Genomic DNA, 21,823 nt, shown 5'->3' with positions numbered 1-21,823 from the left:
GGGGAAAAGTAGTTAAGCCTGCCACTGAACAGGGGAAAAAGATGGACTTTGCTGTTTTCTGTGACTACCTAAGCCCTAATCTGCCCTGTAGGATTAGCAACTCACCACACATGTCTTCTGAAAACCTGTAATCCCTGGTTGTTGATGATACAAACCTTTAATGCTTCTCTTGGACAGGAACAGGGTAAATCTCTTCTTCCAAAGGAGCAGCTCTTGCACAGGGAAATGAAATTTCATCTCTGCATGAACTGAGCCTGCTATTTAAGTGATCCTGGGGGGGAAGAGCTGCTGAGCAATTTGTTGGGAGCAAAAACAAGACCTCGTGATTAACTTTCAGAGAATCATACCTTTTGGCTCTTGGCCACAAACATTTAGTAGTAGGTCAGGCTTGCTGGAGCTGCTTTCCTGCCTGGACCTGAACTGGTAAGCCAAATCCACTGCTCCTTGACAACTTAATTTTGACTTGGGGGACAAATCAGAAAGGAACACGGATAATTATGCAACAGCTGTCACTGCAGAAGAAAGAAAAAATAAATAAAGACTAGCTTGTAAGTCATGGCATCCTACTTTAGGAAGCATAAAACTTGCAAATGTGGTGCTGGAGCAGAATCACTCATATGTCCAAATTTTCTTTCATAAAAGAAAACCGAACTAGTTGACGAACTAGACAATTATTCCACAGATGTTTGGTTGGCAGCAGTTATAACACAGTTCTGGAAGTAAAGGAACATGTCTCATGTGCTGTGTACACAATTCAAATGACATGTTTAACTTGTCAAGAAAAAGGATTTTGAGCATAAGGCAAAATCAGTAAAAATGGCTCCTTTGGGATGTTTCTGGCTACAAGGCCAATTTCTTCCCCCCAAAAAGAGGAATTTTTTTTCTTTTGGATCTGGAGATGGCAAAGATGAAACTGAGCTTGCTGAGTTACTTGTTCTAAGGCTGAAGTGTTTGGACATTATAGTGCTTTCAAAAAAGGAAGGAAAAACAGGGTTGTGCTGCTGGGGGTAGCCATCAGCTGCTTCTGCAAATTAAAAGAGCATTTACTGCAGTAACTGACAGGGAACTGCAAAAAGAGAACAAGTCTAAATTGAGCTAAAATAACAATCATCAGAATTTGCCAAACATCTCAAACTCAGATTGTAAAAAGAAAAGAAAAGACAAGAAAGATGCAACCCCTTTATTCTTCTATTAATTTTTCGTTTTGGGGGGACATCCAGGTCTTCATTCAGGACTTTCTGTTCTCCTGAATAACTATAAATTCAGATGACACCAAGTTAGGTGCGTGTGTCGATCTGCTCGAGGGTAGGAAAGCTCTGCAGGAGGATCTGGATAGGCTGCACCGATGGGCTGAGGTCAACTGCATGAAGTTCAACAAGGCCAAGTGCCGGGTCCTGCACCTGGGGCACAATAACCCCAAGCAGAGCTACAGGCTGGGAGAGGAATGGTTGGAGAGCTGCCAGGCAGAGAAGGACCTGGGAGTGATGGTGGATAGTCGGCTGAATATGAGCCAGCAGTGTGCTCAGGTGGCCAAGAAGGCCAACGGCATCCTGGCTTGTATCAGGAACAGCGTGACCAGCAGGGCTAGGGAGGTGATCGTCCCCCTGTACTCAGCTCTGGTGAGGCCGCACCTCGAGTACTGTGTTCAGTTTTGGGCCCCTCGCTACAAGAAGGACATCGAGGTGCTTGAGCGGGTGCAGAGAAGGGCGACGAAGCTGGTGAGGGGCCTGGAGAACAAGTCCTACGAGGAGCGGCTGAGGGAGCTGGGCTTGTTCAGCCTGGAGAAGAGGAGGCTCAGGGGCGACCTTATCGCTCTCTACAGGTACCTTAAAGGAGGCTGTAGCGAGGTGGGGGTTGGTCTGTTCTCCCACGTGCCTGGTGACAGGACAAGGGGGAATGGGCTTAAGTTGAGCCAGGGGAGTTTTAGGTTAGGTGTTAGGAAGAACTTCTTCACTGAAAGCGTTGTGAGGCACTGGAACAGGCTGCCCAGGGAAGTGGTGGAGTCACCATCCCTGGAAGTCTTCAAAAGACGTTTAGATGTAGAGCTTAGGGAAATGGTTTAGTGGGGACTGCTAGCGTTAGGTCAGAGGTTGGACTCGATGATCTTGAGGTCTCTTCCAACCTAGAAATTCTGTGATTCTGTGAAATTCAGGGTCAACTACTGCGCCTGGGAAGAGCTGCTCTTCTCATCCTCATTCTCATCTTACTCATTTTGAATAAACTGGAGCTTGGATTACCTGCTCTCCTCTCAGTCCTTGAGCACAGTGCAGAAGACACCTCTCTACTCAGATTCTAGCAGACCAGCACCAGCTAAAAAAGGAAAACAATGAGAGAAATGGGGATTGTGACTGAATAATCGCCGTGATGCTGGAGGTTTTCAAGGTGCAGTTGGAAAGGGTGCGAGATAATCTCATCTAGACTCCCTTTGCTTTCATCAGGTTGGACCTAATAATCTGTAGAGGTCCCTTCTGAATGGGGCTGTGCAGTGATTCTAAGTTGTTTTCCTCTTATCTTTATGCAGGAAAATTCAGTTTTGCCCACGTATAGCAGAGAAGCTTTGAAGCAGCTTTTCGTGTGCTATATAAATATGTATGAAGAAAAGTGTTTATGACAGGATTAATTCCTTTGTGCATCTTAGGAGGCCTCAAAATGGATTTAAAATGCCAAAGTATTTATATCTCCACTTAAATTTTTCCTAACCTCTCCCCACCAAAGAGGGAGAGAAGATAATGTTTAGAACAAAATACTAGTTATGTTTGCACTGTCAAACATGAATCCCTTCTGATGAAGAGACAGCCTCTGCCTCTTACAGCAGTACATATACTGCAGGTTAGCAAAGTTCTCCATGCGTTTCTAATTTCTTTCACTTCTCTGGTCTTTGCAGTAGGTAATACTGACCCAGATCTCTTATCCAATCAATCCTTTTTCCCAAATTAGGGCAACATTATACCTCCTTTCCCTGGCTGCACGTACGTTCTTGTTTTCCAAGTTTGTTTGAACTAATTCCCAGGGAGCCTTAGAATGTGCTAACTGTATAGAATATATTATTTTGCCATCTGTTTTGGGAAAGACACTTTTCCCCATCACATTCCTATGCTGTAATTATTTAAACTTTACAGTGAACTCTCCAGACTGCTGGTATTTATACCCCTGTAAACATAATTCCTTTTTTTTTTAACAAGAATAAACAAGGAACAATCTTTTATTGATCAACCTTTGAAAAGGCTTTTTTAAACACTCTGATGCAAATGTTGCCGTGATGGTTCAAGTTAAAATTAACCTTCATATGCAAACATCACTACTGACATGAAATTTTGATTTGAGGTTCAGTTCTTGCATAAAAGTTGCATTGGTGCAAGGCAACACATATCCATGAGCATTCCTATGATCTAAACATGTGCTAGAGCATCCAAGATTTTGTAAGAAAAACTTGTCCTCAGACAATTGAATGTTAATTGAAAACATTTGCATATTGCTCTGGGCAGTTTTACAGACTCTTGTTCACCAGTTCTCAGCAGCAAATTGATTCACTGTTAATGTGTCACCTATTGTTGTGGCTATTTCCAACAGTTATTTACAGCACACCAAAAGAAAATTGTCAGTAAGTAAATAAATAAAAATACAGCCCACCTACTGAAATGAGTTCACCTTGTAAAGTCAGAGAATCAAAACACAGCCAAGGTTTGCCAAGATGGAGATTTTTTTTTTTCTTTTTGTTTGTTTGTCACTGAGAAGTGCTGGGGAAACTTAGTATTAGCTTAACTTTCTATCTGTGTATGTATTGTTCATGAAGATCTGATACCTTCAAGCATGATATTTAGAACTTCTTATATATGCATGGCACTATGTACTGTACTATTAGTACGTAGTAAATGTGTGTTATTGCAATGCATACTAATATAAATTGGATTTACTTCTTAGGAATGCATGTCAGATAGTGATTTCTTCTGATTTGTTCACGGCTGGAATTAATGCAGTACTGATGTGCTCTGAATGTCTGTAACACTCGAGTTAAGTCACAGATATCCTGAATGAATTGACTGTGATTGTTTTAGGCTAACTACTAAGTTCCTACCAATAGCACAGGTCTAGCAAACATAACAGAGCAATATTGATTTACTGTCATAGCTGTGTTCCCTGACTGAGTTAAGATGCCTTGGTTTGGATCAAGAATCTGAATCTTGAATCTGATTCTTCGGGCTTCAGTGGAAAATCTGGGGAAGAAAACAAAAACAAAACAAACAAACAAACAAAAAACAAACAAACAAACAAAACCACTCTTTGGCCTCTTTCCTGCCTTGATGTCACCCAAACACTTCTGTAGCACTGTGTCCACCTCTTGCACCCAACCTCATTTCATTAGCTTTCAGAAATCATGGTTCAATCAGTTTTGTTTTAAGGGAAGAATCTCATGTGCTGTTAGAAGAAGCCCACAAATTAGATTTAAAATGTTTTGTTTATATGAATGCACTTGCACAGCCTTGAAATAATTGTCAGTATTAAAGCTTTCAAGTCCAATACTGAAAACACGCTTTTTGTTTCTTGCATTGCTCGCTGTGATGGTTTAGATCACTACAGGTCATGATTAATTTGCATTTAGCTGAATAAGGAGGAAAGTATCAGTATGTACATGCAGCAATGCCATAGGACCTAAAAGTAAAGAAGCACAAGCTAAAATCTTTGTTTGAGCTTTCACTTCAGTAACAAGTTGGCTGCAGCAGTGAAATATTGTGAGTCTCCCTGGATTAATCGTAGAGGCCCTGGAAGCTGATGGCTGTCAGCTCTGTTAGGGTTACTCTAAGGAATAAACTCCTAACCTGTTTTGGTTAACTTTCTCTTGTTTTTACTTGTTTTTGTTCCATTAATAAAAAAATAAAAAATAAAAAAGCCTTCTTACCCTTGAATTTATTTTTAACTTTCATTGATTGCTACAGAGCAAGAGAAAATGGCAGGCGGGCATCTTGAGAAAGTGACAAAAAGCTCTTAGCTTTTTTCTGGCTACTCTCAGCAAATTTATGTACAAGCAATTTTTCTCTCTCTCTCTCTCTCTCCTTTTTTCTTTTTTTTTTCTTTTTTTTTTTTTTTTTTTTTAATCTGTTTTCTTGGAGAAAAAGGTTTGGAAGTGAATTTTAAAGTGTTTTAAAAAATAAATGCAGGAAAAAAAAAAAAGTTGCTGGTAAGTGTTGATCTAAAGATAAAGACACCACCAGGAACCAGCAGTGTTGCAGAAGGAAAGCTAAAAGCCTGAGCGCTTACAGTCAGGTGAGAGAAGAAAGTGCTTTGGTGCAGTACCCTGTATTAATCTCTGCTGCCACCTGTGTCCTTCTGAACTGAATCAGAGTTCAGATTGTGCTATTACTTACCTCTAGCTACTTATTATGGTGCAGAAACTTTTCAAGTGCACAGCCACCCAGTCAAAAAATTCAGTGGACTTACTCAAATTTAAGCACGTACACAGTTCCTATCCAAGAATGACCAAACTTGTTGCCTTTGCTGGTTTTGGAGGGCATTGACATGAGCCATCAGTTTGACACTGAAAGTAATTCAAGTATAAAATACCTAAAATCTGACTGTAGATAGTAAGGCATGCCAGAATCAGATCAGCTCCTCTAGAAACTTCCACACATATAAACAATACTACAAAAGTAACTTAAAATCCTTCACCACGGAACAATCAGAGTAAGGTACAACAAACGGTTTGTTAATGACTTCAGTTTTTCTTTTGCTTGTATTCCAAACTTCTCAACATTTTCAAGTGCTTCCCATGTAGCAATTTCAGTCTGCAATTAAACCAAAAATACAAAAATAAAAATAAAAAAATACATCTTATTTTCCTAAAGGTAACTAACCAGGCATCAGTTTTTAAGTATTCGTAACACAGTGACTAACTTTAAATGCATAGGATGATGTGAATCCACAAAACAGATTTTGGCTGCTCCAGTAATTCCTGTTATCATGAATCTCTCTGTCATGGAGTGAGAAGTTGGTACAAGGGGGCAGTTGAGAAAAGATTTGTTTTCAGCAGTGTAGGAGCCACAATATTCCTGTGTTATGTATGATATTTATAGCGTATGTGCTGTCACAAAGCCAGTAATAGATTTACAGGCACAATCTAGCCTCGTTAATTTGAAGAAGTAGCAGTTAATAAACATAAAGTAATAAAAGTAATTTGCCTAGCAAAATAATAGGAACACTTTAATCCATATATCCTAATGCTTAATTCAAAATAGAAAGGGTACTCTACAGTTTTGATGGGAGGTTTTAAAAAATAACGTTAAAGGAGGTTGTTGGGTTTTTTTGTTTGTTTGTTTGTTTTTACATTTAGATGGAAGCGAAGTGACTCTTGCATTTCCTCTAGAAACCCTGTCCTGTTTGGTCTGTTTTTTCCCCTTTCACTTGATGTAAAATATCCTCATTTGGGTTCAACATGGGTGTAAAATTAGTCCTTGTTTATGGACCAGAGGTGTTGAGACTGGAACACTGCAACTCTTGCAATGTACAACCACCAGGAAGCTGAAGTGGGTGAGGAGCCACTGCTGGAGGCTGTCTGGTGCAGCCTGCTCTTAAAAGCCTTAGCAGAGCTTGCTTGGGGCTAGAACCCTTCCAGCAAGGCAGATTTTACTGCTGTATGACCTGATCCCACAAGTTTTGGAGCTGCTAATCTAGATTCACCTCTCAGTTAACTGGTACTGAGAAGGCAGAAAATTATAAAATTAAAAGCTAAACTCAAGGAAGCGGTTAGGATTTTCCACCAAAACTGTTCATTTTTTATTTCCTCCAGAAGTGTTCTCAGGTATATTATTTACATTTGCATCCATCCACCTTTCACCTATTCTTGGCCCCCTGCTGCCTGCGCTGCACTGCACAGCCCATGCAGGTGCTGCGCCAGGGCCAGGGGATGTCTCCTGCCGTCACTGGAGTGGGAGTTGCATGGGGTTTTCTCCACTCCCTAGGCTGTGCGAAGGAATGATCTGATGTTGAATTTAGTGTCTTTAGGACAGGCTGGTACTGGAACCCCATAGCTACACACAGGGCAGCTGTGCTGTGAGCAGCAGCAAGGGAAACATGTGGAGAAGAATTTGAGCAATCCAGAAGGAAGCAGAAAGCTTGTAAGAAGAAAAGTGATCAGCTTAGGTTTTCTCCAGTCAGCTTTTATGCTTATAAATAGATACACTCACTACAGCAAACACAGTAACAGAATTACTCAACAGAAAATTATTGACAACCTTACACCTGCCTTGAGAAATGGGTGTTTTTTCTGTATTGACTGACTTGCTGTCTGCCTGATAACTATACAACTTTTAGATTTCCTGGCAATTTCCTCTGATATAGGTAGTCAAAGAAAGAATCCCTTCCTCAGTTTCGTGAAAGAGATGATCTTAAGGGTTTTCAAAATTAATTTCTTTTAAAGTATTAGGGCAATTTTTCCTCTAATTACAAATCAGAGGAAATTTATGAGCATTTTTAAGATAAATTCATTTCTAAAAGTGGAACATATCCTTTTAACAATGTTTTTGATAAGAAATAACATCCACTCTCACCCTAAAAATGTATGCCCCAGACTGGGAATATTAAGACCTTTGTGGTAGTGAGAAGGTTGACACGTGTTTCTCTTAAAATTTTCACTCTAGCAAAGTGACCAGTTCTGCTTCACTGTTTAAATCCTCCTCAAATGACTGACGTGGCTGGAGAACCAACAGGCTAATAGTTATTTCTTTGTTGATCAACGCTTCAAGAGCAACTTCCATCATCTTTGTTGATCAACACTTCCAATATTTTCACACGCAAAGCCTGAGCTGCTGAGCAGAGCTGAGCAGCCTTCCACTAGCAGCCTTGATACCAAAAGATCTCCAAGCAAAAATTGTACAAAATCCCTGCAAGAAGGTATATTGCTTATAAAGATGCTCCATTTTTTTTTTCTTTTTTAATTTATATCATTTTATTATTTTATTTTTACAACTTGAAGGGAAACAAAGTGCTTTTATTGACAAGATACTTTCTTCTTCTGTTGGATCAGCTGAGATCACCAAAAAAGACTCCTCTGCATAATGCTGCCTGTTTCTAGGGGGGGAGCATTCAACATGACATCTGGCTAATGCATTTCTCAGTTTGCCTGGCATTCACTGAGCAGGCAGGGTTATCAAGTACTCATTTTGTTTTCTTTTTCTGAGAGAGCCCCCTGGGCTTGTAAATGTAAATTTAATCTAGTGCTGACATGCCATTAAAAGTGAAAGGGAAGAAAATAAAGAATTTGTAAAATGAGGAACAGCAAAAGATCTTTGTAAAAGCCTATTGTTATTTACTTCTACTGAGTTAGGTGTAAGAGATGTAGTTTAGATAATTTTTCCCTCACTATTAGGTTCCCCATCCTATCAAAGAGAGTTTCACTGAGCTCATCCTGGCTGTACAGAAAAATATAATCCTGTATGTGTATTTCCAGTTTATTGTTCAGGTAACTCAATCTGAAGATATTGGAGTCTGCTTTCTTCTTGAAAATATAGAAGACAATGGATGTATAAAGGTAGTGTATAAACCTTATGAATAAGACTCATTTACTGTCTTTTGAATGCATAAAATATTCTGAATTTGAATCACTCCATCTTGCAGTGTGTATTACTAGGGCACCCCCTAGCTCCCATTATTTCCTGATCAGAAAGGAAACAAATTGGTTTCCATCAATTCCGGGCCAGAACAATGCTATTTTCTAAGTTGTAATAACATAGTGTATGATTAGCAGTTGCCATTAAAAATAAAAATAGCTGGCAGAACTTTTATTGCACAATTTGTGTTTTAATAGGATTTTTAATATGAAAGGAAATTACCCAAACATTGTAGTAAATGTAATAGAGTGGTGCTGATTTTTTTTTCTTCTTCTTCTTTCTTTGATTCCCAAAGCTGGTTAAGGTAGAGCTGGATCACTGCTGTGTATCTGGAGGCAGATTGGGGCGGTGTCTGCGGCAGGAGGGTGCTTGTGCAATGAATTTTACAATCCCTCACAGGCAGCACAGTGCCCTCGGAGCACCCAAACTGGATTCTTTGTGTGGCACAAAGCTGGGAGGTGTGCTCAGGGAGCTCCCAGTGCCCCCAGCTGCCATCGGGCATTCAGCTCGGCCCTGGCACTAGGAGTCACCCAGTATCATTCTTCCTTTCCCCCCACCTGCCCCAAAGCCCTCAGCATCTCATGGAGTAGTTATGTGCTGAGCACATCACCCTGCCTGTGAACATAGAGGTACAGATGTGGCTTTAACTTTTGGACCAGAGGCAGGGGCAGCACAGGGCCTCAGACTCTCTCCCTTTTGCTTGGGAGCTTATAAAGCAGCACTATGCCACCAGTCTTACTGGTTGTTATGTTCCCCAAAGGCTGTAGGAATAAAAAAGTGCTGAACTCCTCCATGCAGGGGAAACAGTGATTTCAAACAGGTTCTTTCAATAAGCTGCTTCCTCTATACTCACCCACATAATCAGACAGACTATTCTAAACAGGCTGTTTCTTGGCATTATGTTTCCTTAATGCAGATTTTTATCCTCCCTGTTCTTAAGCTGCAGTTTGCATAACTCATTTTATAAGTAGTTTTGTATCAATTGCTGAAGTGTGAGCCCATGGCCTTGTTTGTAGGTTGTTTTCCTCACGATGCTTACAATTTAATCCATGCATCCCCATTAAGCATTCCCTAGAGTGACTATGTGGGGTTTTCCTTCATATTAATTCATTAGTTTTAAAGGCAGAATACCTAGCATCAGAAGAAGAGGTTTCCAGATTGAGCTGTAACATTCTGGAGGAAAATAATCTTCAGTGCTTCATAACTACGCTCACGTAGTTGCAGCAGGCTTAAAAATACCCATGAACCTGTCATATTATTTGCTAATTGTTTCTTTCATATATCACCTGGATTCATTTATATTAAAAATATCATTTTGCAGATCATTTGAGCAAGCTAAACAGCCCTGCAGGTACAGAATGTGAATTAATGAATCTCTTTCTATCAGCACATTACATTGCTGTGATAGTATTGCTAGCGCCTTCCACACAAAATCAGTCATGGTACTGAAGTCTGCGCTGGACTTCCGAGACATCACTGCAAGGGACAGCCAGAAGGGACTTCAAAGGATCACCTAATCCATCTCGTGGCTCTGAGGGGGGTGTTAAATGTGCCCAGACGTTTCTGATAGATGTAAAATGCTTTGAAGAAGTCTGATGAAGGGAATTCCACAAGTCCGCAGGTAACTGCAGGGGTCTTTTAAGTCCTTCACGTTTGGCACAGTCTCTGACAGTTTACATGATTTACTTTTTTTTTTTTTTTTTTTGTCCAAATTGAGTTAATTGGTCCTTTCTTCCAGTGGAAAAGGAAAACGATTGCTGTCCTCAGTAATCAGCAGCACTTGTTGTCTTGGAAAGCCATATAACATTATAACATTCACTCTCTCCTGTTTGACAGAAAGCTGCTTTCCTTCAGTTCTTCTTCAAATTGTGTTTTCCAACTTTTCCTTCTCCTTGATCCTCTGAACTCACTAAGATATCTGCTTAGAAACTACTACCAAAAAATGGGCATTGGCCATCTATGTGAATTTTGCCAGGCACTCTTTTTCGACCATTTGTCAATGAGTTTGTGATCAACAGTAATTTTTAGTCCCTCTTGGTCAGTAATTTTATTTTCCATTTTGTATCTGTGTATAGGCCTTTTATTTTCTAAGCATTGTACTCTTAAATGTGTCTTCATTTAACTTTTCTTGCTTGGGTTTGCAATCTTTTTTTCCCACTTTCTCAGGCCTGGCCTGTTCTCCTCAAACTTGGCCAGTTCTTCATTGCCTTGCTACTTGCCAGATGTTTGTAAATAGTTTAGCAAGTGACCCTTTTTTGGTGTTTCTGCATGTCTGTGGTGTCAGTAGCTATGGGTGCACTGAAGGGATGAGCACCACGTCAGCACATTGGGTTGAGAGGCGCTTGCAGAAGGGCAGTTTTTTGTGGTTGCCTTCAGTGTGTTGCTGGGAGGTCTGACTCTTGCTTTCCATGTATTTGAATCATAGATGATGCTTTTTGCTTTCCTGTCCTGTTTCACAAAGCAACATTATAATTTGTCATTTTTTTTAGTGAGTGCCCTTCTGTTAGGATTGCTCTTTCTTTTTCTTAAGTTTGTCTTTGATTCCACCACAATTTTACATTGTAGTCCAATTCTGAATTTCAGTCATGTACTTAAAAAAAAAAAAAAAAAAAAAAAGAAAAACTGTTTCTGCTTTGATGCTAACTGGAAATTTTCTGGAATCCACATTTTTGTGGTTTTGTAGTATTGGAAATGTGGACTGTCTTCCTGGGTCTTTGATTTCTGAATGCCGTGCTCCTGCTAACAGGGAAATCTCTAATAGAAAATTTGTGTTACTCAGCTGGAGAATAAGATTTTGTTACTTCCTGAAGTAGGGAACTGACAACATCCTAGACCCTTCAAAAAATAACTTTTGTAAGTAATTCAGAGATGAAAAAAAGTCCTAAAATGTTATTTCTCTACATGAAACAAGATCATCTCATTCAGAGTATATTGAGTCGGAAACAATCAAACTTTCTTTTCTACTATGTCTAGAGTATATTGGAAATGTGAATTGGTGAAATGTGAATTGGATTTTGTGTAAGAAAGCTTTCCTGTTATGCAAAGGAAATTCCATGCTGGCGTTTAACCTACCTGTTATGTCCCAGCTGAACAGGAGATATTGTTTATGTTCGATTTCTCTTGTCAAGGATTTCTTTCTTTATTACTTGTATAAATGCAACATTCACTGGAGCTTGTATTCGTTTTTTTTTGGTTTTGGTTGTTTTGTCTGTTTTCTGATCACATTCACACAATTGGAATTGAGCTTTTATTTCACATCTGAAGCTAGATGTGTGAGCCAAGTCATGAAGTTTACAAAAAAATACTATAGACAATAGCTGAAAGGTTCTAGTTTCTTTGTAATTATCTTTTTTTTTTTTTTTTTTTTTTTTTTTTTTTAAGGAAATGGGAAGGCATAAAACAAAGTAGGAACCTTGTTATTGTATGAATAGACACATCTGTCTCCTTTTTGAATCGCTGAATATCTTAGTAGACTAAAACAACCATAGACCACACGCACTATTCTTCATCCCAGTGCTGTCATCAGGCAGCTCCTGCCTGTGGCAGAATCCAAGTTTTAATATTTCAGACTTTCTGTGCATGTGTACATATATATATGCATAGTGTGTGTGTGTGTATATATATATAGTGAAAGGTGATTAAGAAATTTGTGTAGTTCTTAGTACCCTTTGTCCATATGCCACTGCATGCAAATGATACTGTATTGCCATCATGAGAAGAGCAGATGGTCTGGTTCCCTCCAAACACCAGTAATTCACGTTTCTTTGCCTTTTCCCCTATGATATTTGTATTAAAACTGTTGTCCTGAAGTAGTAAACTTGGAGCCAGATGGACCTATCATTTGAACTACACAAACTTGCTTCAAAAAGAGTTCTGGAAAATATTGCATGATTTTTTATTTATTTATTTATTTATTTAAAGTAACAAATGAGGAATTCAAAACTAGCCAAAATGATGGTATCAACCTGTATTTCATGCTTATAGATTTATTGCAGCTTCCATTACAAATGTATTTTTAAAGAGAATTTAGAAAAAAATCAATATGGTCTGCAGGAGAAAAAGATAGGATCTTTCTTGAAATACTTGCTGCAATGACACTTACTGATAAACGTGGCGAGTAGGGGAAGGGAGGAGCAGAGTCACTGCAGGCACTCAGTGTGACTTTACTTTTCTCTCCTCAGAAAGTGCAATGAAACCCATCCAGGGAAGGGCACTGCAGGGCTGCCGCTGGTGCTGGGGCCACAGCACTGGAGGCACCTCCTTGTGTGCTACTTTCTGCAGGCTTCAAGGAGCTTCTCCCTCTCTAAACACTAGAGGAAAAAGTGCTTTTGGCCATGGACTTCTACCCTCAGAGATGCTTCAGTGCTCTCTTGTGCTTAAGTGTATGTATTTATTTGTGTATACATAGCTGAATATCAGTTATGTTTCTAGTGCAGTTTTCTTGGGAACCTCCCAACAGATTTCTTGTGTCAGGAAATTGGTTATACAAAAAAAATAATAATAATCTTGAGTATACAGACTAGGTTAAAAAAAAAAAAAAAAAAAACAATTTCTAGCCAAAATACATGAAAAAGGGAAAAGTTTTACATGGGTTAAAAACAGTAATCTGAAAGGCAGGAGAATCATGTTCAGGTCTCTGGACTGATTTCACAGGGCCCTCCTGGAGAGTCCTATAAGTACAATTGGGCTATTTAGAATTTATTTATTTATTTTCCTTTTTGCATTTTGTCCTAATAGAAAGAAGATGATCTGGAGCACCTGCCTAATGTTCTGCTGAATACTTGGAGTTTATGATTCTAGATAAAAGCTTTTGTCTCTAAAATTGTCTCTAAAACTGATCGAGCAGATTGTTTTTGCTAAGTTGTGGACAGCAACTTTTGCTAAGTTGTTGGAAAACGTGCCCAGCTAGAAAAGCTGCAGTCTATCAGCAGCACAGAAACTAGTTGTTCTGTTCTTTGATACAGCTTTGAATGAATGGATGCCTGTTCTAATATTTCTTTGTGAGTAGATGAATAGTTGGTTTATTCTGCAGAATGCTTTATCTTCATCAGAAATACTTGATATGGTTTCCTTTATAGCACTGACTTGAAAAACATCATCTTGGTGTGAAGCTTTATATTTCTCTTGTGAATGATTAACTTGATTAAATACATTTCATCTCACTTTATTTCCCATTTATCATGATTATGCAGAATATAGTTTTAATTAGAAAGAGGTATCCTTTCTTTCTTGGATTCAGAAAACTATATGAAATCTTCTATGGAGGCGGGAGCTCTGTTTTTCCTTCTGTTTGGATGCTGTTGCACTACGTTTCAAACACTTCTCCCCAGCTGGCAATTCCCTTTCACAGATAAGGTTGTAAATGTCTTGGTTCTGTGTGATTTCAGAATGAAAAGCCACTGTGTGCTTAGCTCTTACAGGAATTTTTAACACGCTCTTGTCAGACATCCAAAATGAGAGTTTGATTTGGGATTAAATAATTCTTGAAAGAAGTGAGACATTCACGGGATAAATCAATTGTGTTGAGCTCCAAATGAGTGTTCTCTTTTTGCTTTCAGAGCATTTTTGGCCACAATAATTTCTTTTGAGCAGATCCAAGAGCTCAGTGCTTTGCTAGGAATTAGTTTTATTTGAATGTCCATGAGTTATCTCGTGTTTCCAACCAATAGACTTTTTTTCATGCAGACTAATTTGGCCATTGGTTGACAATATTTTACCATTGCTTATCCTTATGAACTAAACAGCCCCATGAGGGTGAAAATTTGTGTTAACCCCAAACAAGTCAGCATAACTATGTATTTTGGCCTTCACCTATTGGGACAGTAAATAAATAACTAAAGTCTTTCCTACTGTCAGAAGACGCTCTTGATATTTAGGCTTCAGAGATGATGATTTTGAACTTCAGTGCCCTGCCTGCATTGTTTTCCACTATGTATTCTTGCCCTTTGTTATGTGAAATTGTTCTTTGACCCTGCTTACATACAGATGTACTTAGAATATACTAAGATATACTGAGAATTTTGTGACTACTCATGTACATTTCTGTGGTGAAGAGTGTACTGTGAGTTGCATTGGTTTGGGATGTTGCACTGCAGCCCTTCTTCAGCAGCAAGAGTACAAAGTCTAATTTGTGAAGAGGAGCATTTTGGCAGGTTGAGGGAATTCGTTTTTCCTTGAAATCAATGAAAATTTCAAAATAAAAGGTCCTGATGAGAACTGGCAAAAAGACCATGCAAGTCCTCTTCATTTCATGAAGAAATGCAAGAAACAGAAGACTCACAGTAGGCAGTACGGGAGAATATCATGCTAGAGGCAAAACAGCAAGGTCGACTTCAATCTGAACAGACGATTAAACAGCTTTCATTCTACTGGGACTACATACATGAATCTGATATTGTAATTTAACCATATTAAAAATGCTTAGTAACTCTTTGAATGGATGAAATAACCACATGAGCTCTCCACTCTGTTTACAATCTCTTGATTAACCCACCCAAAGGACCCTGTAGTGTACAAAGCCACAGCTTCTGAGGCCTTGTTAGCATAACGTGCCTTAATTTCTAAGGGGAGAAGAAGGGTAAGCAACCAGAAGGACCCTGCAAAGTGTTTTGTTTTGTTTTGTTTTTTGGTTGTGTATTTTCTTATTTATTTTTCCCCTCTCTATAAGGAGCTTGGCATATCAAGGACAAACACTGCGGTTCAAAAAGCTCTCTGAGTACTGTATCCTGCTTAACTAACAGAACCTGGTCTGTGCTCTGGTTATATTCAATCTCTAAAACCAGAAAACAAACACATGAAGACAGTCAGAAGAGTACTCTAGTGCTTGTCCTGCAACCAGCAAACTTTCCTTCTCTTAAGTGGAAATAAAAACGTGTTCTCCAACAGAGATCCTGTTCCTTCTGACTTGTGGGGCTGTTGAAAGGATGAATAACTTGCAATAAACAAGTTAGTACAGAGAGGGGAAGCAATAGTCACGTTACAATGGCACTCTGCCCAGTCTAACATCTCCTTTCTCACCAGGGCTGAGAATTAGCATTTGTGGGATGCTAGATGAAAATAACTATCTAGCACAGTTCAAAACTCTTCAAGCTGTACCTTTGTAGCCCTCTGGCGCACAGAGTTGTGATACTTCCTAGGTCTTGGTAGAGTTCAGCCATCTGCCTGGGGATTTAGGCCCTAGCTGTAAGGTTTCAGTCCCTAAATCAGTCAACATGGGTAAACGCAAGTAGGAACAAAAAACAAAACAAAACAAAAAAAAGAACCTTTAAATCATTTTCAAATAAATGTCGGTAAGTTTAAAATAAGAAAAAAAAATTGATTATTCTAGAATAACATTCTAGCAGTATATACACACATGTTCCAACTATGTTCTCAGCTGTCCTTGCTGAGTAGTCCAAATGCTTTATTACAACCATGTTATGTAATTAGGTGAATAATTACATTAAGTGCCATCACGATCTGAGGAATGAAACAAACAATGGCAAAATCACCTGTAATTATAGTTCTGGCATGACTGAATGTAATGCATTCTCTAAATGTAAAGCACTAGCCTTTGCAAAATGGCCTAGTAATTACTTCAAAGCTGTCCATATTATCTCAAAGGACGTGTTTTGTACGTTCCTCTGCTGACAACTCTTTAACAGAAAGTTTAGGTGATATATTAATTGTTTTTGCTTTAAAACTGTTCCAATTGCAATTTTTAACTAACAGATATACAATAACTGAAATTCACCTTAACTGGTAGGATAATTACTATATGCTTACTATGACATTAAAATACTGAGTGTATTTCATAAATGAACAATTATGTTGCAATTTTTTCATACATTTCTGCTTAATGTGAGTGTGAGTACTGTAATTACCATTAGTTATTCATTTCTTATTATTTCCTTGGGATTTTTTGGCATTTACTAATGTTCTGTAATATAATGCAATACCTGTTCAATTAATGTTTGACAATTTTACATTTCCCTTACTGAACGCTTATATACAGTGTTCTACCAATAGAAGCTTATGGTTAATCAAAAATGTAGTAAAATGTAGATGTTACTCTTGATGTAAGATTTTGGAATGGTATTTTCTGAAACAAATGTATGTTAGTGTGAGATGAACTGCAAAAAATGCAAAGAAATGTGCTTAGTTTGACACTAAAGCACATCTCAAGTAAGTATGAATTTACCCTGGAGGGAGAGGCTGGTCATAGCAGTTCCCTTTTTCAGTCACATTAGCGTCACCCAGAAGGTGATGGGCCAGACAGTGCTCCTTGCAGTTGTTGGACTGAGTTTTAGAAGATCATGCTGCAGTGCAGGTGAGTCAGGTGTTTTGGTTACAATAGCTTGGTTAGCTTCAATGAATGTAACAGAGTCACCACAGAAGAATTGCAGGTTGTATAGTAGTGCTGCTGTTATTAAATAATTAAAAATAGGATAGGGGCATTTATTTTGTACTTTCAGCAGAAAGAGGCAGTACTTGCTCACAGCAGTTTCTCATGTCAGGAATTGGCAGTACACAGGCTGTGTTCTTTGGCTGTGTTTCTGGAATGTCTGAAGATACAATGGTACAAAATTGTAATTAATTGGGACCCTTGCTTTTATAACTTTAAAAAGAAAAAGTATGTTAGCAGGGATAAGATAATTTTCAAGACTGAAGTAGTAACAGAAGCTCCAGAGGGCATACACGTTTTATCATTGCTATCTCTAATTCCAAGTCTTTGTTAATATTTCCCTATTTTCCATGCACAGGGAAAAATCCCTATGTATTTCTTTAACTAAAATACCAATAAATATAGCACAGATATATGTGTTTATATTTGAATGGGATATATGTAGATATGTAGATTTCTACACATCAGCACAACCTCCTCAAATTACATTTATTTTTATGTTGCCTTTTTGAATTATTGCTACAGTATTGTCATGGAGGCTTGACAATAAATGTAGTTGCAGTGGAGGAGGATGTCAGATGTGAAGACATATGCGCTTATAATTACTTGGTCTTTTTGTCTGAGTTAATGCAGGGAAAAGAGGGGTATCTTAATAGTGAAGCACAGCTCATAAAGGAGTAGGTGAAGAGAAACACCTCTCTAGGCCTTCTGGTCATCATTTTCTGCTTTCTGGAATCTATACCCAGTCCTTTACGTGGTCTAATCCCTAAGCGGTATGCCTTGCTAGGTAATACTTTTACTTTTTGATTATTTAATTTGTATGTAAACTTGCTTAATTGTATGTAAACTAGTCTTCCAGTTGCTATAATACAGTGTGCTTGCGTTTTTCCTGTAGGAAGAGCACTGTGCAAAGCCCTCTATGTTCAGCCTCCTCTGCTTATTGCTTCAGGGCTCTAGCGATGCCAAAAAAGTGGTGTTTTCCTCCTGCCCCTTATGATGGGAAGTCACAAAAGTCATGGAGAGGGATGGTATTTCCAGCCTTCATGTTCTGGTTGTGTTTTTTACCTCCTGTCCACTCTGCTCTTATGACGGGGGGAGGGAGACCACGGAGCTGAGAGCCTGCTCAGGGATTGCTTTGACAGTCAGGGCTTGCAGGGAGCTTCAGCCGTGGTGTGCAGCCGTCAGCAATGCCCTTTCAGCACAGGTTGGTGTTCAGCTCCTGCATCTTAACAGTCAAAATTACAGCCACAGATGTACTCTGGAGAAATGCATGCCAGAGCAAAAAATGTCTGGGTAGGTAGCTGGGATAGCAATATGACTGTTACAGTTGAGATGATAACATCTCAGGCTGTTTAACAGCTAAGAACAAGGTTGGTTTTTAATTATGGAGACAGTAGCTTGATTAGCAAGCACTATGGAAAAGTACTGAAAAATAAAAAGAAAATTTCTGAAGCATTTGAAAAATAAAGTACTAAGGACAATTTTCCTTCTAAAAGTGTCAAGTATTCAAAAAGGGATGAAGAAGTGTGTTACAGAAAGGATGGCAGAACTGAAGTCTTCCCATCCCATGAAATCCCTCTGAGGTTCCTGGAACCTGTAGTCAAAGAGGTAACTTATTGGACAATAAATTTAGAAAAGCTTCTGCATCCTGGACAGCCTTGTCAGAGCTGTCAGATGCAAGTTTGACATCATTCTTTCTAGTGTCTTTTAGGCTATGTTTGCTGAGAATATGACTAGAGATAAAGCTTCATTTTTAACTGATTTTTCAGATTTTTTTTTTTTTTTTGTCTGTTGTTTTCTGTTTGAGCTGAATCCTGGTTTATTTATTTATTTATTTATTTGTATTTAGTATGTGATAATATCTGTGAAATGAAACACATTTGTCAGCCTTGCATAAATGAATGGGAAGCAGGAAAGAAGTAAGGCAGTAAAGCCATACAGCTGTGTGAATGACTGATCTTCCAGGTTTGCTGGCAGCTTAAAAATAAACATAACATAACATGACTCTGAGATTGAACAAAATATTTCTTTGTTATGTAAGGTGCTGGTATGAATACATATGAAATCCACAACCATAGTTCAGACTTCACAATCCTGTGAAACAATGTGCAAACACCTGGGAAATAATTTCAGAACAATTTCAGAAAGTGAGTGTCAAAAACATAAAATCCAAGACTATGTGAAATCTGAAAAGATGAGACTTGAGGGTTATCCCTAAGGCTAAAGTGATAGGGCTCCCTTGTAATCTCTGTCAGAGAACAACGAGCCTCCCAGTTTTGAAATTTGTGAAATAGATGATTACTTTAAAGATAATGGTATCAGCATGTCTTCCTGACAGCAGCATATCCTTGCAACTATTGTGACCACTGTGCAGTCTTAGTCAAAATCTTATCCCCTTATTAAATCAAATTGTGAGGTAACTCTAATAGTGTTTCCCTAATTTATTTACATGTATAACACTTTAAAAGGTACATGTGGCAAGGTTGCAGTATCAGCCACATTTCTTTCTGTACAGCTATTTTAAAAATCAAAATCTCAAAACTGAATTTAAACAACATTTTTATTTTGTTTTAATCTCAATTACATATTAAGGATTGCTATTAGAAGGCATGTATTCATTTTTAGAAAATAGCAGAATAATTATTCCAACAGTCATATAGAACTTTAATATACGCACCAAATCTTACAGCTGCCCTTGGCTACACTAACATATGCAACCCTACAATATTTAATGAGTACGCCTACACTTTTCCCTCATTAGTAGATTTGCTATTACAAAAGTTTTGATATATTATGCTGTTTTGGTTTCCTAACTTTTATGTCTGCCTTAAATTTTAAAAACAAACAAACAAACAAACAAAAGACAAGCAAAAACAAAGCTAAAAATGTTCCTTTATGCCATTTTTGAGAGGTTGGATCCTCAGGCCTATGTAAAAGGAAGTCTGGCAGAATTCTGTTATGGAGGATTTTTTGATATAAAACTGGTATTTCTGAATCTGTTTGGATGAAAGAATCATTATCATTTTGTCTCTATGAGGACTCAGGAAAGCTTAAAACAAATCAAACCAAATTAGCATCCTATGTAGGTTTCTCATCTAGAAATAAAGTGATCTTAGTTCACTTCAGCTTCTCTCCTTTTTTTTTTTTCTTTCCCTGAACTTATTCTTGCAGTGCTACATTCCACATCTCTGAGAAAGACAGACCAGGATGAAGTTATTTATTTCTCATGACATTTTCTAACACTTTGGATCCTTAGCTAATGTACTATAATTTTAGCTTATGCTCTTTCAATTAGTAAGACAAATTTCTTGTATTGCTCATTTACAGGCTGTTTTCATGCTGCACTAGTTATCTGTCTTGTTCCACAGGAACAGACTTTTAAATTGGGAATGGGTCAAGAGAGCACGCTTGAAATGACTTCTGACAAGCAGCTGACATTTTTCTGCACCTAAGATGTTCTAATCTTCATGCTAATAAGGACATTTATTCTCATAGACTTTAATAATTGTTGATGGCTTTAGAAATAAAAAAAAGTAGCACTTAAGTCATGCACAGTGTATGCTCTTTCAGGATGTGAGCTTAGTGAAGTGGCACACAGCGCTTCTAAAATTGAAGACTGTTCATGTCTTTAATGAAAAAGTTAATAAAATGTCAGCAAAGCCTTACAATGGTGTTTTTTTGTTTGTTTGTTTTTGTTTTTGTTTTTGTTTTTTTTAATGACTATCTTAGAATTGTATTTTTATTCATTAATCAGGGAAGCACGTTTAACCATAAGAATAGTTATAAAGTGCACGTAACTCTTTTTGATTTTGGAAATCAAGATCAAGCATGTATTTTTCTCATTTTAAATCTTTATGTGTGAAATAGCAGTTTTTAGAAGTGGCATGAAAGGAAGAATGCAAGCTGTAATAATATGAGATCACATCACAAATCTAAGCACTGCTCTTAAAGCTTGATTCGATAACTGCAATGGATATTGGTGAGATGGTCAATAATGAGATGATTTAGTGAAACCTACATATATGTAAAGTTTGGGGCATTTCATTGTTTTGTTTTGGTAAAGGTGAAGGGTGAAAGGAAAACAAAACATATTGTTTAGAATGCATTATCCAAAGAGACCTATCTGATGGATCGTGAATGTGGCGAAAGAATGGGAGCAGACTACCTGTCTTTTTGTTTATTAAATTAATTTCATATCTTAAGTATTTTAGAACTATTTTACATCTTGAAGTAATATGTATATATATATTTTTTCACCTTCAAACCAAATTTGAGTAATCATCGTCTGGCATCTTTGTACCCATTTAGGCAATGGAAAGCAGGTCACCAGACTGTTGCAAATAACTTGTATCTCTGAGAGATGTATTTGTTTTTGCAATACCTTCATTTGCAAGTGGTGGTTCATGTTCAGTCATAGTTTCTGATTCCATTAGTTGACCACTGGGGCTTTTAAAGGTAATATAACGGATAGTGACCAGAGAAACTTCTGTTAATTATGGCTCAGTCCTTCAAAAGTAGGTGCCTAACTGTACAAAACAAACACCAAGGAAATGTGGGTTTCGCTTTCCTCCCTTTGAAGTCAAGAGCTGGATAGGTTCTCTACAGAACTTGTGCATGGAGCTTCCATACAGACGAAATCCAGCATTTGTTGTGTAAAAGTTTGGGCCCATGTTGAACCAGACAGCAGATCTCCAGGCAAAGGAGGGACAGGGAGACGATGGCAGGATGGGATGGTGGAAGATGTGTCCCAACGGCACCAACCTGCTGCTTTCCTGCCCTGCCTAAGTGGCTGTGCACAGTGTGTCACTGTAGTCACATATTTCAGAGTCTGGGCACCTCC

The 21,823-nt window shown here is 38.3% G+C and overlaps 1 long non-coding RNA gene across 5 annotated transcripts in view; it reads left to right on the top strand.

Moving 5' to 3' along the window:
• The window catches only part of LOC311438478, a 98,407-nt gene extending 77,759 nt beyond the window's left edge, over positions 1–20,648 (top strand). For 2 of the 5 annotated variants that reach the window (XR_014694127.1, XR_014694128.1), the window contains exons 3-4: positions 18,480–18,591; positions 20,352–20,648. This is a non-coding gene — a long non-coding RNA (uncharacterized lncRNA). Of the gene's footprint in view, positions 1–12,781; positions 12,983–13,337; positions 15,485–18,479; positions 18,592–20,351 lie in introns of those variants that run through there. The other 3 variants (XR_014694130.1, XR_014694131.1, XR_014694129.1) reach the window with 2 other exon arrangements.
• Positions 20,649–21,823: the final 1,175 nt, after the last annotated feature.

This window comes from Aythya ferina (genome assembly GCF_964211825.1).
Source record: "Aythya ferina genome assembly, chromosome: 6".
Classification (NCBI taxonomy): Eukaryota; Metazoa; Chordata; class Aves; order Anseriformes; family Anatidae; genus Aythya; species Aythya ferina.
The sequence above is the reverse complement of the archived record's forward strand: the minus strand, read 5'-3'. Positions and strand labels throughout refer to the sequence as shown.